Genomic DNA, 19,756 nt, shown 5'->3' with positions numbered 1-19,756 from the left:
AATGCCATAGTTTAGCCATGCGGTAGACATAAACTGTGCAGACGGTTAAGAACATAATATAGTTACGTATTTTCAGTCATCAGTATTTATGGCGTTTGTCTTCAGCTCCGAGAATGAGCTTTACATTGAGTTTTGTTTAGGAGGAGTTTCATGGGCTACATAACTCACAGGCAACATCAAAGTCCCCACTAAGTAACCAGTTGGAATGATTAAAATACCACCAAGGCATTATGGGTACTTCTGCGGTTGCCTAATGAACGCGGCCTCAATGAGTCTGATGTTGCATATTTAGCTAATTTATGCTCCAGTAAAAACGTTCCAGATTTGTGGTTAGATACGGCATAAACTTATTTAATGTGGGAAGTGACTAGACCATTAGTCATCGAAATATTGCAAGAATAATGTGATCAACTGTTTGAAGTCATTTAATTTAAAGATGTAGCGTTAATTATTATTGTTATTACAGTGATTTATCGTGCTCCACTGAGACGTTATTACACCTCCATTATTTACCCTTGTTGTGGCTTGTGATGAGCTGTGTTAAATATGTATAACTGCGAGGGCTGTGATTAGTGTTTGCCTAGAGCCCACTAGCAGGGCCGGGAAGAGGGGTTGGCAAGAGAGGCAGTTGCCTTGGGCATGACAATGTTTGGGGGCATAGGTGTAGCACCAACATATTTCATCACTGAATCTCCTCCATCATCCATGTGTTTTCTGAGTCCCTCTAGGTGCTTTTATCTACATGCGTCCTTCTCACATCTATGTAGGTGAATGACAGGGTACACATTCAGCGCACACAACGTGAGGGAGCGGGCACACACATGTAGCATTTTTTTTAGGAGACATGCTGCGGAGGTGGGACTGAAGACCCTTGTCCGCTAAGGGGGAATATGGCTTCTATGAGGGTCAGGATTTCAAGAGCCCCTCCTCCATCTTTGGTGGATATTTAGACTGTTATCCCCCTAAGGAGATTAAGGGTTCTGGGGAATGAGGACGAACTGGGCCCTTTCCCTTTTGGGAAGGAACCAAAGAGCCGAGCCCTCAGAATGCCCCCTAACACTGGCACAATCATGGGCATTATAGGCAAACCGAGGGGGTTTCCTAGTGCCTGGAAACCCCCTCCAAGCCTGGGGCACTGTATAATTGAGGTGGCTGGACCCTGCCCCCGCTTCACACGGCTCTGCTTGAAAAGGGAGAGCTGCGTGCACCTAACAGTAGTGCACGCAGCATTGCCCATGTATATTATGGAGATAGGAAGAGCTGGAGAGCAGGGAAGCACTGTCTAAAATTATAGCCACGCCCCCACGCATGCTGGTCACGCCCACTGGCGGCGTGGTGTGGATACCCCCTCTACAAATCCTGCGTTTGCCCCTGGGCATGCCAGGATTCTTGGGCTGTAGACCTATTCAGCTAATAAAGATTCTTTTATACAATTCATCATAGAACTCGATATATTACAAGAGTTAGGAGCCTGGCCAGTGGGTAAATACAGGTGAATTGAGAAAAGTTGGCCAAACACACCTAAAAAAACTCTGATGCTACAAAGTACATTTACAAGGTCCACAGTAGAGCTTCACAGACCGTTTTTTTTCATGGTACCGTTATTAATTGCTTTCTTTTTGTTTTAGATCTGTGATTGTCGGACTGCCTGTGTACATGTTTTAAGCTAAAATGTTTATAACATCCATCCACTAAAAATCCCACTCTTGCCTCTGAAAATAACGTATGATATAGGAAGTAATAAAAAAAAATAGTTCAAAGTTTTGGAAAGCTTTATTGCTGCTGGAGAAGATCAATATCATTATAGGATTCAGCTGTCTAGGACAAGACCTTTAGCAATAATCTTCAAGACACATAAGCTGAGCTGTCCTCACGGTATCCAGTATATTCAGTTTAACACCATCTATAAACCATTATGCCGTGGAATATAAGGCTGATATTTTTCCATGAGAGGATATAAATGGCGCTCCATTATAAATAAAAAAAAAAAAATAGACCAGAGATGGTCCCACATATTTATTACAGGCCTGACTTAGAACAGGGAGATACAAAGCTTTCATCTGCTGAAAGACTAAAACATCTGAGCTAAGACAAATTTCTTTGCAAATGTATTTTGGCTGCGTACCCTGTAGCAGTCTCCGTCCTAATTTCTTAACTTGTCTCTGACACTGTACACTGACACTTGTGCTGGATGAAAAGTACAAAGATTGGAAGTAAAAACTACCGTATTTCCCCATGTATAAGACGCACCTTTTTCCACCAAATTTTGGGTCTAAAAAAAGGTGCGTCTTATACACTGCAAGCGCTACTTACCTCAATGAAGAAGTCGGCACCTGGTGTGAGGATGCGAGAGATGAGTCCCCACTAATCAGCTCCAGCCAGCTCCAGCGTGTCCCCGTTATTCAGCTCCAGCCAGCTCCAGCGTGTCCCCGTTATTCAGCTCCAGCCAGCTCCAGGGTGTCCCCGTTATTCAGCTCCAGCCAGCTCGTGTGTCCTCGTTATTCAGCTCCAGCCAGCTCCAGCGTGTCCCCGTTATTCAACTCCAGCCAGCTCCAGCGTGTCCCCGCTAATCGGCTACAGCGTGTCCCCGCTACTTGGCAGAAGGACCTTTAGGTCCTTCAGGCGCCTCCCACAGTCTCTGAGCTGTCAGTCACTTCTCCCTGCACAGTTCCGATGACTGCCGATTCCAGCGTGTTTGACAGTAAGCTGCACAACGTTAAAATTAAGGTGCGTCTTATACATGGGTGCGTCTTATACATGGGGAAATACGGTACTTTCTATCTTTCGCTGGGGCAAATTTAGCATATAACATCTGTAAACGTATTCGTAGAAAAATGTAAGAGCAAAATCTGACTTTTTTTATAAGAAATTATTAAGGGTGTTGTCCGATGGGCGCTACGAAGGCTGGCGCTTCCAAAATAGAAGCGATTGTGGTACTAACACTTAAATCGCTTGGTGTTGACCCCCTGAAGTGAGTGGGAGGCACTTATCCCTTGTCAAATGGGAGCAATTAAGCTCTGAAAACGCTGAATGCAGCATTTACTGATATGCATCGGGAAGAAGGCTATTTTTTCTCTGCTGGTTAGAAGCTCAGCTTTTGTGATCATTAGACCTGGTTATATAGAGAGAAGACTGAACTGATTCTGCAGTCTTCAATGTTCTTTAGATTTTAGAAGTTCCGAGCTTGCTAATAAAAATGCTAAGCTCCTGCTGATAAAAAGAACCTCAAGATTCCATCTCCACAACTTCTAACTGTCTCCATTTAGGTAGGACAGTCCAAGTTTGATGCCCAGTCGACATAATAGTCAACACTTTTTCCTGCCCACCATGGTGTGGGGGCCTCTGGTGAGCGAGTGTTGCCCGCACCTGCCTCTGGTGTGCACAGCACCTCAAGAGTGCGGAAGAGATGCATATCAAAGCTCACCAGGTAGGGTTTTCATTGAATGGCCCATGAAGGTATTAGTTCTGTCATCATATTTAAAGCTTATTATTATTTATTGGTGGGGTTTTTATTTGAACTATCTTGTTTGTAATACGTTACCACTGTGCTGCTACCCTGTTCTTTGTTTAGATTATAGTATTCCTATTTTTCACCCATTAAACAATGTTGCTATTGCTCACACTGACACCTTTAATTCCAGATATACTGGACAGCTTATAAATAACCCAGTGTTTTGCTGCCCCCTGGTGAACACATCATCATCAGCAACATTTATTTATATAGTGCCAGCAGATTCCGTAGCGCAGCACACCCTACGCTTCATGGTGACATGGAATGAACTACAGTTTCCATCACTTCCTGGAGCAGTGCGCTCCGCCAGAAGGACGCAGAAGGAGGAGTAGGGCGGCCTCTTGCTCTCTTGGAGACCAGTCAGCAAAAGAAAGGAGCCAATTTCCTGGGTGTTTGTATGCAGAGAGAGAGAGTGAGTGTTTCCTGCTGTAGCCTATACTGCTGAGTGCTGCAACAGTCAGGGGAGAGACAGTGTCTCTTTCTGCAGCCTATACTGCTGAGTGCTGCAACAGTCTAGAGAGACACAGAGTGTCTCTTTCTGCAGCCTATACTGCTGAGTGCTGCAATAGTCTAGAGAGACACAGAGTGTCTCTTTATGCAGGTAATACTGCTGAGTGCGGCAACAGTCAGGAGAGGGAGAGAGCCTGAGCTCATTCACTATTGGACCTGACTTCCATGCTGTCGGTTTGGATGGAGTTAGTCACCACCCTCTCCCACCCAGTAGCCAGGCTCATTGGAGATCAGCAGAGCTGACTTACTAATCTATCTGATGAGACCAATTGACACTCCAGAACAGGCCCAAATGGCTACCATACTTGTCAACCTTAGCAAACGCCCTCCTGGGAGATCCCGGTGGGAAGGTCAAGTGTGTAGTGCTCATTGCCACGATCACGTCATCATGATGTGCCAAAACGACGCAATTCACAGTGAATCACATCATCGAGGCTCACTCCTCTAACAAATGGGGTTGGCATGCTCTTGTGGGAGTCTGGGAGGACTTCCCTAAATGCGTGCGGACATGAATTTCATGCAGTTGTGTTCATTGGCGTAAATCTCGTTCTGGCGCAGATCAAATTAACACAAGATACATCAGGCAAATGGACTTATACCCAAACATGAATAAGGTCCATTCTGTTGACACGGTTACTAACCTTCATTATTACTATACTGATTGCGGAAAGTGTTATTTTTCAGCCACACCGATCCTCATCCGTCATTCCTGATCATATAACATGTCTTTCACTGCATACACCCTAGTTTATCCCATAGAACACAGACACCTTCAGGCTTTAATATATTTGCAGACTGTGTGTTATTGGGCAAAGGACTCAATCTCCTGATTGTCCCTAGACAGACCTTGCTGAAGGCACCGAGATTAGACCGATCATGTGCCTTCACTACCACTTCAACCCAACAAGCAAACCAAGGATTACAGTAAAAATGGCTGATGCAGAGTTAGACGCACCTTGCAGAAAAAGGAAAATACATAAAAAAAGACAAATACATAAAAAAAATTCTGTTCCGTCCAGTCAGTTAGGTAAATGAAAGAAACTTCATAATTTTTTTAAAAAAAATTACATTTTGTATAATGTTAATATTAATCCTCCTACCAGATTCATGAGGGATTATTACATTACACATTACAACCAGCAGCCCAGTTTTCAGGGGCGGCCAATGACGAGTTCCCGGCTAGTTTGTACAACATGGAGAAGTAGACGGGGCTCGGCCTCTTCTGGATGTTTTTGCAGTCATCAGTAAAAATAAAAAACGGATGCAGAACCACCTATGACTCAGGTAACTTGGACGCCTTCTATTCAAACCATATATTTATTTTATAATGTATTTAGTAGACTATATGTAGCATGTTTAACAACTGTCCCAATTTACGTGGGACAGTCCTGATCCATGGATCTTCTCAGAATGGGGTCGTGGCTGGCAGCTTATTTGGCAACAGTTTTGCCAGGAAATGTTGGGATGTATGATAAGGCATCATGGGCATAACTACCAGGGAAGAAGGGGCAGCAGCCGATAATAGACCTGGCAGCTGGTGGGCATTAGTTAGCTCCCTGCTGTGGGACTAATAACACCGCAAGTCTTTTGAAGCCCCAGAATTTGAGCTGACATTTTAGGACTCTAATATTAAATTCTGTTTAGAGGGTAAGGTAACTGTTATTCCCTTCCCTTCTGAGCAGGAGCTGCAGAGCAGCAGATAACAAAAGGGGGCAGGTAATTGCCTGGTGAGATAAATGGGCGGATTCACTGTTCCTCATTAGAAACTTTGGAGGCCCCATCAAAATTGTGCAATGGGGCCTACAAATTTCTTGTTTCTCCTCCATATAGCATGCAATTGTTCAGTTACATGCCCTTTAATGACTCTCTTTCCACCCTCAGTTCCTGCCCCAAGATCACAATTCACCCTCAATTTGCCCCCATCGACCCTCCTCCCTTCTAACTCCTCCACTTCCCTTCCCTTACTACTTACCAGCTCCTAGCTTATCGCTTTAACCTCTCCCTCTCTTCTGGTACCTGCCCCTCTGACTTCAAACATGTTCTTATCTTCTCTTTTCTCAAGAAACCAGCTCTCAACCCTATCTACAACCCCATTTTCCTGCTCCCCTTTGCTGGCCCACTTTCTCTCTGTCCTCTCTCTCTCTTCAGGCCCTCTATAGTCTGGTTTCCGCCCTCTTCACGTCTTTTAAACTGCCCTCCCCAAAGTGACCAGTGACTTATTGCTCAATAAGTCAAATAGTCACTTCTCCTTTCTCATACTACTTGACCTCTCCATCGCCTTTCACACTGTCGATCACTCCTCTCTACCTCTGATCTCTGCCTCTCTTCCCCTCTCATTACGCTCGATTTCTCCTATGCTGCCCCCCTTTGGAACGCCCTACCCCACCTCTCTCGACTCTCCCCCCAACCTACAATCCTTTAGACACTCACTCACCTTTCAGTGCTTGCCTTTGCTACCACCTCCTGTCCATCACCTCCTCTTCCTTTGCCCACCATCTCCAATTGTTTAGTCTCACTGTCTCTCACCACCCCTCCCTCTAGAATGTAATCTCTCATGAGCAGGGTCCTCTCTACCTTTTGTCTCACGTCTGTCTACAGGTCGTCTTCCTCCTATGTCGTGTTATGTCTTCTGATACAATCTGTGTGAGTCCCCAATGTGTTACTCACACTCATCTGAGCTAATTATGTGTAATTACCTCATCTATTTGTGATTTGCTTACTGTACTAATTATGTCCTATCTGTATTATTCTACTCACTTCAACTTATAGTTATGGAATCCATTCCTGGTCTGTGTTACTGGTAATTTCACCTGTGGAATTTACGACACTTTACAAATAAATGATGATGATGAAGATGATGATGATAAATGTTATACTGTTTCTGATGAATGAGGGTCGTTTCACATGTGCATCGAAAATGTATTTATCCTACATTTGGGGTTTATAAATACACCTGAAGTATGTATGAATGGGTTGACGTGTATAATTGCTGCTCTTTGTGTATTTTTATAAAATCTGGAATACCAAGTGCCCAAACTCTACTTGTACAAGGATGCATCGTAAAATAACAGGGTTTTACGTGAAATTGCCTTGACAAAAATACATAAAACCTAACGTGGGAATGTTTATTGTAAACCAAGAGCATTTGTTATCGTCGTATCCAATGCCATTGGTTTACAATCAGAGATGCTCACTGACCCCCGTGAACTGATTTTGGTTTTGGCTGTGGATTAGCTTCGTGTTTTGGTTTTGGTTTTGGCAAAACAGCCCTCGTCTGTTTTGGTTTTGGGTTTCTTAGAAAAAATTTGCTAAAATCACATAAATTTTCTCTTTTTTTTGTTCCTACATTATTATTAACCTCAATAACACTAATTTCTAGTCATTTGCAGTCAATTTAGACCACCTCACAGGTCACTATATTATTTTCATACACTTTCGGACAAATACTGCAGCGACCTGGCTGGATGGTAAGTGACAGAGCAATGACACAAACACACGGCAGTTCCAAGCACATCTAGGACACATTGGCACACAGCAGTGGCAGAAAAGAAAAATGGTGCAAGATGGAATTGTCCTTGTGCCCGACCTCCCTCCCACCCACCGTTATGTTAGATCTTAAAAAGGAATCCAAAAATCCCAAGATCCGAGATCCAACGATGTAACAATGACATTTTGCCTCATTTTCAAATCCAAAAAACCGTGAAGGTACCGAGCTGGTTCAGATCCGCTAAGTTCAGGTATATTCGGTTCTCGGGAAACCAAGCCTGAGCATCTCTACTTACAATGCACATATTTATAAAATACACGGTTTTATGCATGGTGAAAGGGCCCTCAGTCTTAGAACATAATTTATTTATTTTTATTTATTTTCATAAGGCAAGTCTGCAAATAGATACAAAATAAATGACAAGCAGGATGGACGCTTCGGTTAAAAAAAACGTACAGGTCTTGTATCGGTTCCAATATCTCTGTTCCTGTACTGTTGCTGAGAATGTTAAAGGGATCATAGCTTTAACATCATAAGCAGCAGAGTTTTATTACCAGATTTCACCCCGGTTCTTTCAACATATCACAGCACAGCCAAAGTTTAACAACTGCTATCATTTCTTATTGTCACTTTGCTTATTGCATTTTGTTTCTATCTTTATTGCTCGGCCTTTGCTGTTCCGCTCACACAATTGTAATGTCGATGCTTGAAAATAGAATTTAGTTGTTTTGGTTTTTTCGCTCTATCCCTCTCTCTTCTTGACTGGCGGCCAATGTTCGGTCTCAATTGATTTGATATATAGCCGAGCATCAGTCTTGGCTGCATTAACAAGACCTCTTTTAAAAACACATTTGTATTTATGATCAGCAAGGAAAGATTACGCCTTTTAAAAACTTGTCCTTGTGACACTAAATGTTGGCGTGTTTGATTGTTTTTTTTTTTTTTTAGCCTAAACTATGATGTTAGGTCAAAGAAAAGGCTAAAACGCTGTCTTGAAGTATGTACATATTTCAAGCAGTTGGGTCTAATGTAATAACAAAGGTCATAATAACAAACCATTACAGCCTCGGTCTTGGCAACTATCTACATAGAAGAATTCTCAAGAAAGAACCATAATTTCTGCTGTGTTATGGCATTCGGAGGACAGCCCTGGTTCACAAGTGAGTCATTGGGAGGCAGAACGGCAGTAGCATTGTGAGTACCGAGCAATCAATTACTCATTTGTTTACTGGAAGCTTCTCCGAGATACTAACCAGGACTCCTTTAATAGAATAAGTTCCCAGCTGTCCTGGTGCCTTATAAGCAGCAACTCGCACTTAACGAGCTAGCCTAATGGCTGATTAAGTCATCCTTGATGTTACTGATGGAAGGCCCATGGCCCTAATTAGCCTGTATAAAAACTGGAATTGCCTGGGGAGCTATTTTATTAATATTGTATATATTATTATTATTTAATCAGGTGAATTGTTTAGGGCCACTAAACCCCAAAAGTGAAATGATGATAAAATACATTGTTCAATGTTACTCTGACAATTCACTGCAGCACCTTCCTGCTGACCAGGGCCATTTTAACAACATTATGGGCCCCCGGGCAAAGCAGTGCACCGGGGCCCCTAGATATAGATATATAGATGTATACAGATACAGATATAGATATATAGAGATAGAGATAGATAGATGTACTTGCTCAGTGACCCTTGTAGGTTTTTTTTGCAGGTTTTTTTCTTTTGCAGGATTATTTATTCTCATTAAGAGCCCTGCCTATGGGGCCCCCTTGCCCGTGGGGCCCCCGGGCAGTTGCCCACCGTGCCCAATGGAAAAGATGGCCCTGCTGCTGACACGGAATCCTGGTGCAGAGAGATGAGAGAGAATACGATTATTGATTAGACAGAGCAATGGTTTGTGCTGATTGGACAGAGACATGGCTTTGTGCTGATCGGACAGAGACATGGCTTTGTGCTGATTGGACAGAATCATGGCTCCATGCTGACTGGACAGAGACATGGCTTTGTGCTGATTGGACAGAGACATGGCTTTGTGCTGATTGGACAGAGACATGGCTTTGTGCTGATTGGACAGAGACATGGCTTTGGGCTGATTGGACAGAGACATGGCTTTGTGCTGATTGGACAGAGACATGGCTTTGTGCTGATCGGACAGAGACATGGCTTTGTGCTGATTGGACAGAGACATGGCTTTGGGCTGATTGGACAGAGACATGGCTTTGGGCTGATTGGACAGAATCATGGCTCCATGCTGACTGGACAGAGCCATGGCTCTGTGCTGATAGGACAGAGACATGGCTTTGTGCTGATTGAACAGAGACATGGCTTTGTGCTGATTGAACAGAGACATGGCTTTGTGCTGATTGGACAGAGACATGGCTTTGTGCTGATAGGACAGAGACATGGCTTTGTGCTGATTGGACAGAGACATGGCTTTGTGCTGATAGGACAGAGACATGGCTTTGTGCTGATTGGACAGAGACATGGTTTGTGCTGATAGGACAGAGACATGGCTTTGTGCTGATTGAACAGAGACATGGCTTTGTGCTGATTGGACAGAGACATGGCTTTGTGCTGATTGGACAGAGACATGGCTATGTGCTGATTGGACAGAGACATGGCTACTTGCTGATTGGACAGAGCCATGGCTACTTGCTGATTGGACAGAGACATGGCTTTGGGCTGATTGGACAGAGACATGGCTTTGGGCTGATTGGACAGAATCATGGCTCCATGCTGACTGGACAGAGCCATGGCTCTGTGCTGATAGGACAGAGACATGGCTTTGTGCTGATTGAACAGAGACATGGCTTTGTGCTGATTGGACAGAGACATGGCTTTGTGCTGATTGGACAGAGACATGGCTATGTGCTGATTGGACAGAGACATGGCTACTTGCTGATTGGACAGAGCCATGGCTCCATGCTGATTGGACAGAGACATGGTTTTGTGCTGATTGGACAGAGACATGGCTATGTGCTGATTGGACAGAGACATGGCTACGTGCTGACTGGACACAGGCATGGCTACGTGCTGACTGGACAGAGACATGACTTTGTGCTGACTGGACAGAGACATGGCTATGTGCTGATTGGACAGAGACATGGCTACGTGCTGATTGGACAGAGCCATGGCTCCATGCTGATTGGACAGAGACATGGCTCCGTGCTGATTGGACAGAGACATGGCTTTGTGCTGATTGGACAGAGACATGGCTTTGTGCTGATAGGACAGAGACATGGCTTTGTGCTGATTGGACAGAGACATGGCTTTGTGCTGATAGGACAGAGACATGGCTTTGTGCTGATTGGACAGAGACATGGCTTTGTGCTGATAGGACAGAGACATGGCTTTGTGCTGATTGGACAGAGACATGGCTTTGTGCTGATAGGACAGAGACATGGCTTTGTGCTGATTGAACAGAGACATGGCTTTGTGCTGATTGGACAGAGACATGGCTTTGTGCTGATTGGACAGAGACATGGCTATGTGCTGATTGGACAGAGACATGGCTACTTGCTGATTGGACAGAGCCATGGCTCCATGCTGATTGGACAGAGACATGGTTTTGTGCTGATTGGACAGAGACATGGCTATGTGCTGATTGGACAGAGACATGGCTACGTGCTGACTGGACACAGGCATGGCTACGTGCTGACTGGACAGAGACATGACTTTGTGCTGACTGGACAGAGACATGGCTATGTGCTGATTGGACAGAGACATGGCTACGTGCTGATTGGACAGAGCCATGGCTCCATGCTGATTGGACAGAGACATGGCTCCGTGCTGATTGGACAGAGACATGGCTTTGTGCTGATTGGACAGAGACATGGCTTTGTGCTGATTGGACAGAGACATGGCTTTGTGCTGATTGGACAGAGACATGGCTTTGTGCTGATAGGACAGAGACATGGCTTTGTGCTGATTGGACAGAGACATGGCTTTGTGCTGATAGGACAGAGACATGGCTTTGTGCTGATTGGACAGAGACATGGCTTTGTGCTGATAGGACAGAGACATGGCTTTGTGCTGATTGGACAGAGACATGGCTTTGTGCTGATAGGACAGAGACATGGCTTTGTGCTGATTGGACAGAGACATGGCTACGTCACTAATTCTCGGTGTATGAGCGTTCAATCGTGTCAGGCACATAAGGGGTTGATAAGTGTGGCAGAGCTATAGCAAGATATTTAAAGCTGTACACAAGACCCCCTCCAGGATTACGTCCACCACTTACTTGCAACCGGATCAGATAAGTGTTGACGTTCCCGACCTGTTCATCACACACAGAACTTTAATAAGAGTTAAATAGAGTTTCTTAGTATTGTTGTATGCTTGAAGCATATGGGTCGATGTTCCCTATTCTTCCCTACCCCTTCCGAATATTAAGACAATACAAAAAGGGACTAGACAGACAAACAACTCACAGAGCCATAGGCCTAACTCATTATCAATTACTTCCATTTCGTTGAGAAAAACAAACTTTTAACATTGATTACACAAACTATTATAATCAATTTCAGGACCATTGAAAGGGCTAATTGTAAGCAGTCCTATGGTAATGTGTATTCCTATATGATATTGCTGTGTGTGAACTAAGAGGTCGATGTGTAAGTTAACTTCTATATTGCGAGAAACAACTATTTGAGCTAACTTGATTTATTTGCTGAGTAATAAAAACTCTATCGTTTCCTACACCCAGATAATGAACATATTTCCTTTAAAGTAACAATTCTTCATGGGTCTTGCTTTGATTGGCTAATCCTTCACTCTCTGCATTGGATAGGATCCATCCTCTGAGGAACCGGAACCCAGGCACCAACCCACATCCCGAGTACCGCAATGTGAGTAGGGGTCGCTCTTATAATAGCGTTAGCTATGGGTGGAAAATCTCTTAAATGGAGAAAATTTATACCCTGGTGGCCTCTCCCAGGTTATCAGTCACACAGCCCTGTTTAGATTAACCCCCCCAACCCTTACTAGCACCTATTGTGAAATTAGAAATTGATTGAGCAATGTTCGCTTCTGTATTGTATTGCAACATACATGTGGTTAAGGTTGACATATAGTCAAGGATTGATCCTATATAACATTTCACCACATAAAAAGATATGTTTTTTTAACGGATTACATTTGTAAATTGCATTTTATTGCGCATCTTAGGATAAATTTTTATTTTTATTTTCTAATTGAAACCTGAGGTGTCTTCTCCAATCAGACCGGGCAGTGATCAGACCTTGCTGGGGGCTTAATACAAAAGGAGACGGACCCCACTCCTCCCCATCCCCCAAAGCCATAAGGCCTTTTAGGGGGTAGGGGTCTTTGGGCTGCCCTTCGCCAAAGCTAGGGAGGGATTTTTATTCCCCAGCCCCTGCAGAAATAAGGCCCCCGAGGGGGTAAGGGTCTTCAGGCCCACCTCTGGCACTAAAACTGCCTCTATATACCAATTATTACCAGGTACTCTGCTGTGTAAGACTGGAAGAGGGAAGGACTGTTGGTTGGCTGGTTGGTTGGTTGGTTGGTTGGTTGGACGGTTGGTTGGTTGGTTGGTTGGTTGGTTGGTTGGTCGGTTGGTTGGTTATCTCTGCCTCTCCCGTACAGCTCAATAGAAGTGTGGACTTCTTTAAAATAATGCTAATTTAAAGATTAAAGGAATAGCAAGCTATTTCAAAGCAAATGTTGATGCAGAATGATGTAGTACCAGCAGTCATCAAATGTAGACCTATAGTTCATGTACATGCTTAAAATTTTACACATATTTTTAGCCTGCCTCACTCTTTCTGTGTTCAGTATCCCAACCGCAGCTGTGTACGTGCCGGTTACCTTGTCTGCAAAGACGTAAGAAGCAGATTGTTAGTCGTCAGCCTCCAAAGTCTACAAATCCTATAGAACATTGAAACCTTTATTTGCACAACAATTCCAATAAGTCACTTTTTATCACAATAACATTTTACTTTTTTACATCTGGTGATACGCTTTCCATGTCAGTGACTTTTGCAGGATACAATGTTGTTAACTTTCAAAGACAATTTATTCAAGATATCATCTTCGTTCCATAATACCAAATTATTTTAAGACATTTCTCTTGGAACACTTATAAGAATGTGTTTGGTGTAGTTTGATACTCTGGTTGGCAATAACTTCTATGTAAACAATGAGAAAGGAAACAGATTCAGCAGCCATTCTTGTAGCTTAAAGACATGTCATTCTTTTGCCAACAAGGATCTGCTAGGCTGGTGTGGACTTCTAAATACAGGAACCTGGGTTATTGGTGAGGAAGCTATTGTGGCATCTTCCTCTGCCATTCTTGTCATGGTATGTCTATGGAAAAATATATTGTCAGCTCCACTAATTCATTGCCTAATAAAGTTATAGCATCGTACACAGATGCATGGTATGTTGATGCAATATATAGACATTAATATCCCCAAAAAATGTTTTTGGTGTATTTGTCTATTTAACCAAGACCACAATAATATTGAGTAAATCGTTGTTAAAAGAGATGGACCATCAAATAGTTCTGTGATACGGAAAGACAATAAAGATGAATTTGGAATATTTAACATTACGTTATTAACAACGCTGTATAGAAAATCAATGTAAACATATATGTTGTCTAATAACATAATATATTATGCCCCCAGGACTTATATTTAAAGTAGTAAAAGTTTATCTTGGTACCAGGTAGAAAGAGGTATAGAGACTGGGGGTATATTTACTAAACAGTGGGTTTGAAAAAGTGGGGATGTTGCCTATAGCAACCAATCAGGTTCTAGCTGTTATTTATTTAGTGCATTCTACACAATGACAGCTAGAATCTGATTGGTTGCTATAGGCAATATCCCCACTTTTTCAAACCTGCAGTTTAGTAAATATACCCCCAGAAGTAGTAGTGCATCAGTATACAGAAAACAAACCAGTGAAGATGCAATGAACAAGGGCAGGCAGCGGGGAGAGATAACCAGAGACGTGTACCTCAAATTAAGATACATTTCAAAGGGGGTGCCCTTAACTTGCCTCCAAACCCCATAACTGTACTGCACTCACACGTCAGTGCTCCCGACCCAGCTCGTCAAGAGAAACTGAAAGATATGCGCAACTCTAAATACGGGTGTAAGTAGAACACTAGTGCAGAACCTCAATTTTGCATCAAGTCGCATCTGTTTTTAGCAAAGCGCTTGTGCAGCTGCTAATTAGCTCATCAGCTGTGCACAATGATTCAAATATTATTTTGAATTCTCTATTTTTTTTGTGACCTGGTTTGACTTTCAATGCATTAAGTATCACAGATAAAAATGATTAAGTTCTAGAAATCAAATGGGTTGGGTACGATACGGCAACCGTGAATATGTCAACATTCTTTCCAAGCTCGGACCATGGCATTAAATTTACTATGTTTTTTTGTGGACAAGCATGGATAATGGGAATTATTATAGATGAAGAGCCTGGATGTTGGCATTATTGGGATTTTAATTTTTTCCCAATAAAATTATTTCGGCAATGAGTGTGTGTTTAATTACATTTTCTCTTAGTGCAGAACAGGTCCCAGCGGGCCCCTGGTGCCAGGGCATGCTGGCACTTGTGGTTTCCCAAGTGCCAGCATGTCCTGGCAGACATGGGTATGTTGGTGCTTGTAGTACTTCAAGCACCAGCATGCGCAAACTGTCAATGGCAGCCTGGGCTTGCTGTGACCTGTAGTGCTCCAACACAAAATGGTGTCTTTACTATAAATATATATTTTATTACCCCACACCCACCGCCCAGGAGTGTGGATAGAGCCCTAAGTGCCGGCGGGCATTGCCCATTAAATGTCGACATTGTGACTGTCGACATTACTACTGACGATATTACTACTGACGACAGTTACAATGTCACCATTTTGGCATTAACCGTATAACTGTCGACATTCACTGTCGCCAGAATGACTACATCCAATGAGTTGAAAACCTTGGCAAGGCGCTGTGTGCATGGTTTAATGTTGCTGCAGTATTAGCCAGTTTGTGTTATGAGTTATCTCGTTTCCAAACACTCACAACTGCTCTGTTAATTCCTAAAAGCAAAAATAAACATTTTCCCCCCTCAATAAACACAGCAATATGCCACTGATACAAACACATTCGCACATTCCCTTGAATAAACTCAGCTTGAAGCGATGACGTCATGTTTTATCAAATGAACCACAGTATCCTGATGTACAGCGCCATCTAGTGGACAGTGTTGTAATAAAATACAGTAAAATGTCTTGGGGGGGGGGGTTATTTATTTATTTATTAAGTTTATTTATACAGCATTAACCTGTTACACAGCGCTTTACAGGTAAGAAGACAGAGATAGATTTATATCTAGCAGAGGGTAAAGAAAACAAGAACAAGAGGTTGCCCGTCACAGCTTCACAGTAAGGTGATAAGAATTCTAAAAATCAAAACCAGGCACATATTAGTGCATTAGGAAAACAACTAATGGCACAAATTTTTCAAATGACATCCTCCAACATATATTTTGTGCGGCGCACATGGGGACAGACATGCATCAATTTTGTGGGAATCAGGTACAAAAATTAATCCTGGCATCTGTGTCAGTACAGTCATGGCCAAAAGTTTTGAGAATTACACAAATATTATTTTTCACAAAGTCTGCTGCCTCAGTTTTTATGATGGCAATTTGCATATACTCCAGAATGTCATGAAGAGCGATCAGATGAATTACAATTAATTTCAAAGTCCCTCTTTGCCATGACAATGAAATATATCCCAAAAACAACATTTCCGCTGCATTTCAGCCCTGTCACAAAAGGACCAGCTGACATCAGGTCAGTGATTCTCTCGTTAACACAGGTGATAGTGTTGAGGAGGACAATGCTGGAGATCACTCTGTCATGCTGATTGAGTTAGAATAACAGACTGGAAGCTTTAAAAGAAGGGTGGTGCTTGAAATCATTGTTCTTCCCTAGTGGAGCTATATAACTAAATTGTGATGATGATGATGGTTATCTGCAAGGAAACATGTACAGACATCATTCCTTTGCACAAAAAGGACTTCACAGGCAAGGATATTGCTGCTAGTAAAATTGCACCTAAATCAACCATTTATTGGATCATCGAGAACTTCAAGAAGAGAGGTTCAATAGTTTTGAAGAACAGAGAGCCCAAGAAAGTCCAGCAAGTGCCAGGACCGTCTCCTAAAGTTGATTCAGCTGTGGGATCGGGCACCACCAGTGTAGAGCTTGCTCAAGAATGGCAGCAGGCAGGTGTGAGTGCATCTGCACGCACAAAGAGGCAAAGACTTTTGGATGATGGCCTGGTGTCAAGAAGGCCAACAAAGAAGCCACTTCTCTTCAGGAAAAACATCAGGTATAGACTGATATTCTGCAAAGGGTACAGGGATTGGACTGCTGAGGACTGGGGTAAAGTCATTTTCTCTGATGAATCCCCTTTTGTTTGGGTAATCTGGAAAAACGCTTGTCCGGAGAAGGAAATGTGAGCGCTACCATCAGTCCTGTGTCATGCCAACAGTAAAGCATCCTGAGACCATTTGTGTGGGGTTGCTTCTCAGCCAAGGGAGTGGGCTCACTCACAATTTTGCCTAAGAACACAGCCATGAATAAAGAATGGTACCAAAACATCCTCCAAGAGCAACTTCTTCCAACCATCCAAGAACAGTTTGGTGAAGAACAATGCCTTTTCCAGCATGATGGAGCACCTTGCCATAAGGCAAAACTGATAACTAAGTGGCTCAGGGATCAAAACATCGAAATTTTGGGTCCATGGCCAGGAAACTCCCCAGACCTTAATCCCATTGAGAACTTGTGGTCAATCCTCAAGAGGCGGGTGGACAAACAAAAACCCACAAATTCTGGCAAACTCCAAGCATTGATTAGGCAAGAATGGGCGGCCACCAGTCAGTCAGTATGTGGCCCAGAAGTTGATTTCCAGCATGTCAGGGCGAATTGTAGAAGTCTACAAAAATAAAGGGTCAACACTGCAAATATTGACTCTTTGCATAAACTTAATGTAATTGTCAATAAAAGCCTTTGACACTTATAATTTTATTTCACTTGTAATTTTATTTCAGTATACCATAGCAAGATCTGACAAAAAGGTCTAAAAACACTGAAGCAGCAAACAGTGAAAACCAATACTTGTGTCATTCTCATGGTGCCACAGTAACTAAGTGGTTGGCACTTCTGCCTTACAGCAGTGGGGTCGAGAGTTCAATGCCCAACCATGGCATTATCTGTGAGGAGTTTGTATGTTCTCCCTGTATGGGGCGCACGCAGGGGGGGTTTCTGCTTCTCCAAAAACCCCTCCCCTCCGTGAAGATCGGGGGCTAAACAGTGCCCCTACATAGCGGCACTGTACTGTACAGCAACCGCGGCGCTGTCAAAGAAGCGTCCGCGGCGGTGCAGTATTGTACTACAATGCTGCGGAATTAGTGGCGCTATATAAATAAATGATGGTGAGTCTCAAAACTTTTGCCCATGACTGTATATGTCACAGTATCAAAAGGTTAGGAACTACTGTAGTAAAGGTTAAAAACCAAAAGCGGAGTTGCTATGGGTTACCGCACCTTGTTCATGTGCAGCAATTGTCATAAAATCATTCACAACATTTATGATTGAGGAATTATGACAGAGTAGGTGTGGTCATGTTAAAAGGGGCGTGGTCATGTCACATTGGAGGCGTGTCCTGCTCTTTCAGAAGCACCTCCCCAAAGTACACCCCTTCAACGCTGCACCCACCTGGCTCTGATATATACTGCATTCATAGCCAATCACTTAGTGGGACATATCTTCCAAAAATCTGGACAAAAGTCCTGACACTGAGGATGGTGGGACTGTGCCCACAAATTAGGGCTGTCCTGGCTAAATTGGGACTGTTGAGAGATCTGAAAAAAACACCGATATTGTCAGAGTATCATCACACCCAGCACAAAACTACTTGTTACATTAAACACAGTTGTCTTTGTTTTAAAACTGGGGATTTTTTCATTAGTGAACAGCGAGAGGAGCTGGTGATAAATGTTACCCTTCAGATTACTGTACACAGTTGTATGAAACATCTCACTAGACCCAACAGAAAAGTCTTACCCTGATTGCTGGTATATTTATTTGAAAGGACTATAAAAAAAAACGAAACCTATTGAGAAATTATCTCTTCAGTTGTTTATCCCAGAGCAAAACATTCGCTAATTGCTGTCAAAATGTATTTTACTACTTATTCCGTCTGCTGCGTGGTTTATGGTCATTTCAATTATAATGGAAAATTCTAAGATGAAAATATTAGTAGATTACTGAGAGACAACACATTCCCCAGCTAAGCTCGGTAATAAAATTAGTCCTGAAGTCCTAACACACTCAGATGCATCATTTGGTAAACACTGATTCATCGTCTCAGCTACACAAATCTTTTAAAAAAAAAAATCTTAAAACAAACATTTGTTTCGGGTTTATAACCTTGGAAAGTTGCTGCAGATTTTGTGAGAGCCAGGCTGGATACATATAAGTGCATCCTGTGGGAACAGTACCTTCAGCATTTTAGGTAGCGCCCCATTGACCACTCCCATTTTGCAAATAATATGCGCATAGCCATAGCCATAATTTATCTGAAATGTCATATAGTAAAACTAGGTTTCACAAAATGGTGCCAGCCCCTGTACATACCACCCAACATTTAGAATCATGAAAGAATAAGCCCCACCCATTCCACCAAGACTCCACCCACAAAAGAGCACATTATGTTAAAACTCCACCCACTTTCTTGTTAAGCCCCACCCCCTTTGTGGGCCACAAATAGGGATGTCCCTCCAATATTGCGACCATTGGGTGGCATGCCCTTATGACACTTTGAAAACCACCGTTGTGGATTACAATACAATGTACCGATGGTCTGCAGACTACAGATCTGCTATTTATCTTTATGGGAAAGTAGGTTCCATACTGTATTTATCTACTTTGGTCAACCTTTTGTCTGTTTTGCTGACACTTTGAAACATTATTAAACTAAGGGGTCTATTTAACAAGCAGTGAAGAGCCACAATGCCGATATAAACACTGATAAATGTCTCTTTCACAGTTTTTTTTATTATTTAACAAAGGGTTAACACAGGAGAAATCAGAGATCCTAATACCTGGTGCTCACCTCTGACCACATAGACCTCTACGGGGACAGCAGTAGGCATCTCAGGATGGTGTTACTTGAAGATCTCAGACTTTGAATCCCTCACAGATCAAAGCAATATTGC

The sequence above is a fragment of the Mixophyes fleayi genome, chromosome 3 (genome assembly GCF_038048845.1).
Source record: "Mixophyes fleayi isolate aMixFle1 chromosome 3, aMixFle1.hap1, whole genome shotgun sequence".
Lineage (NCBI taxonomy): Eukaryota > Metazoa > Chordata > Amphibia > Anura > Limnodynastidae > Mixophyes > Mixophyes fleayi.
Note: the sequence above shows the minus strand (reverse complement) of the source record.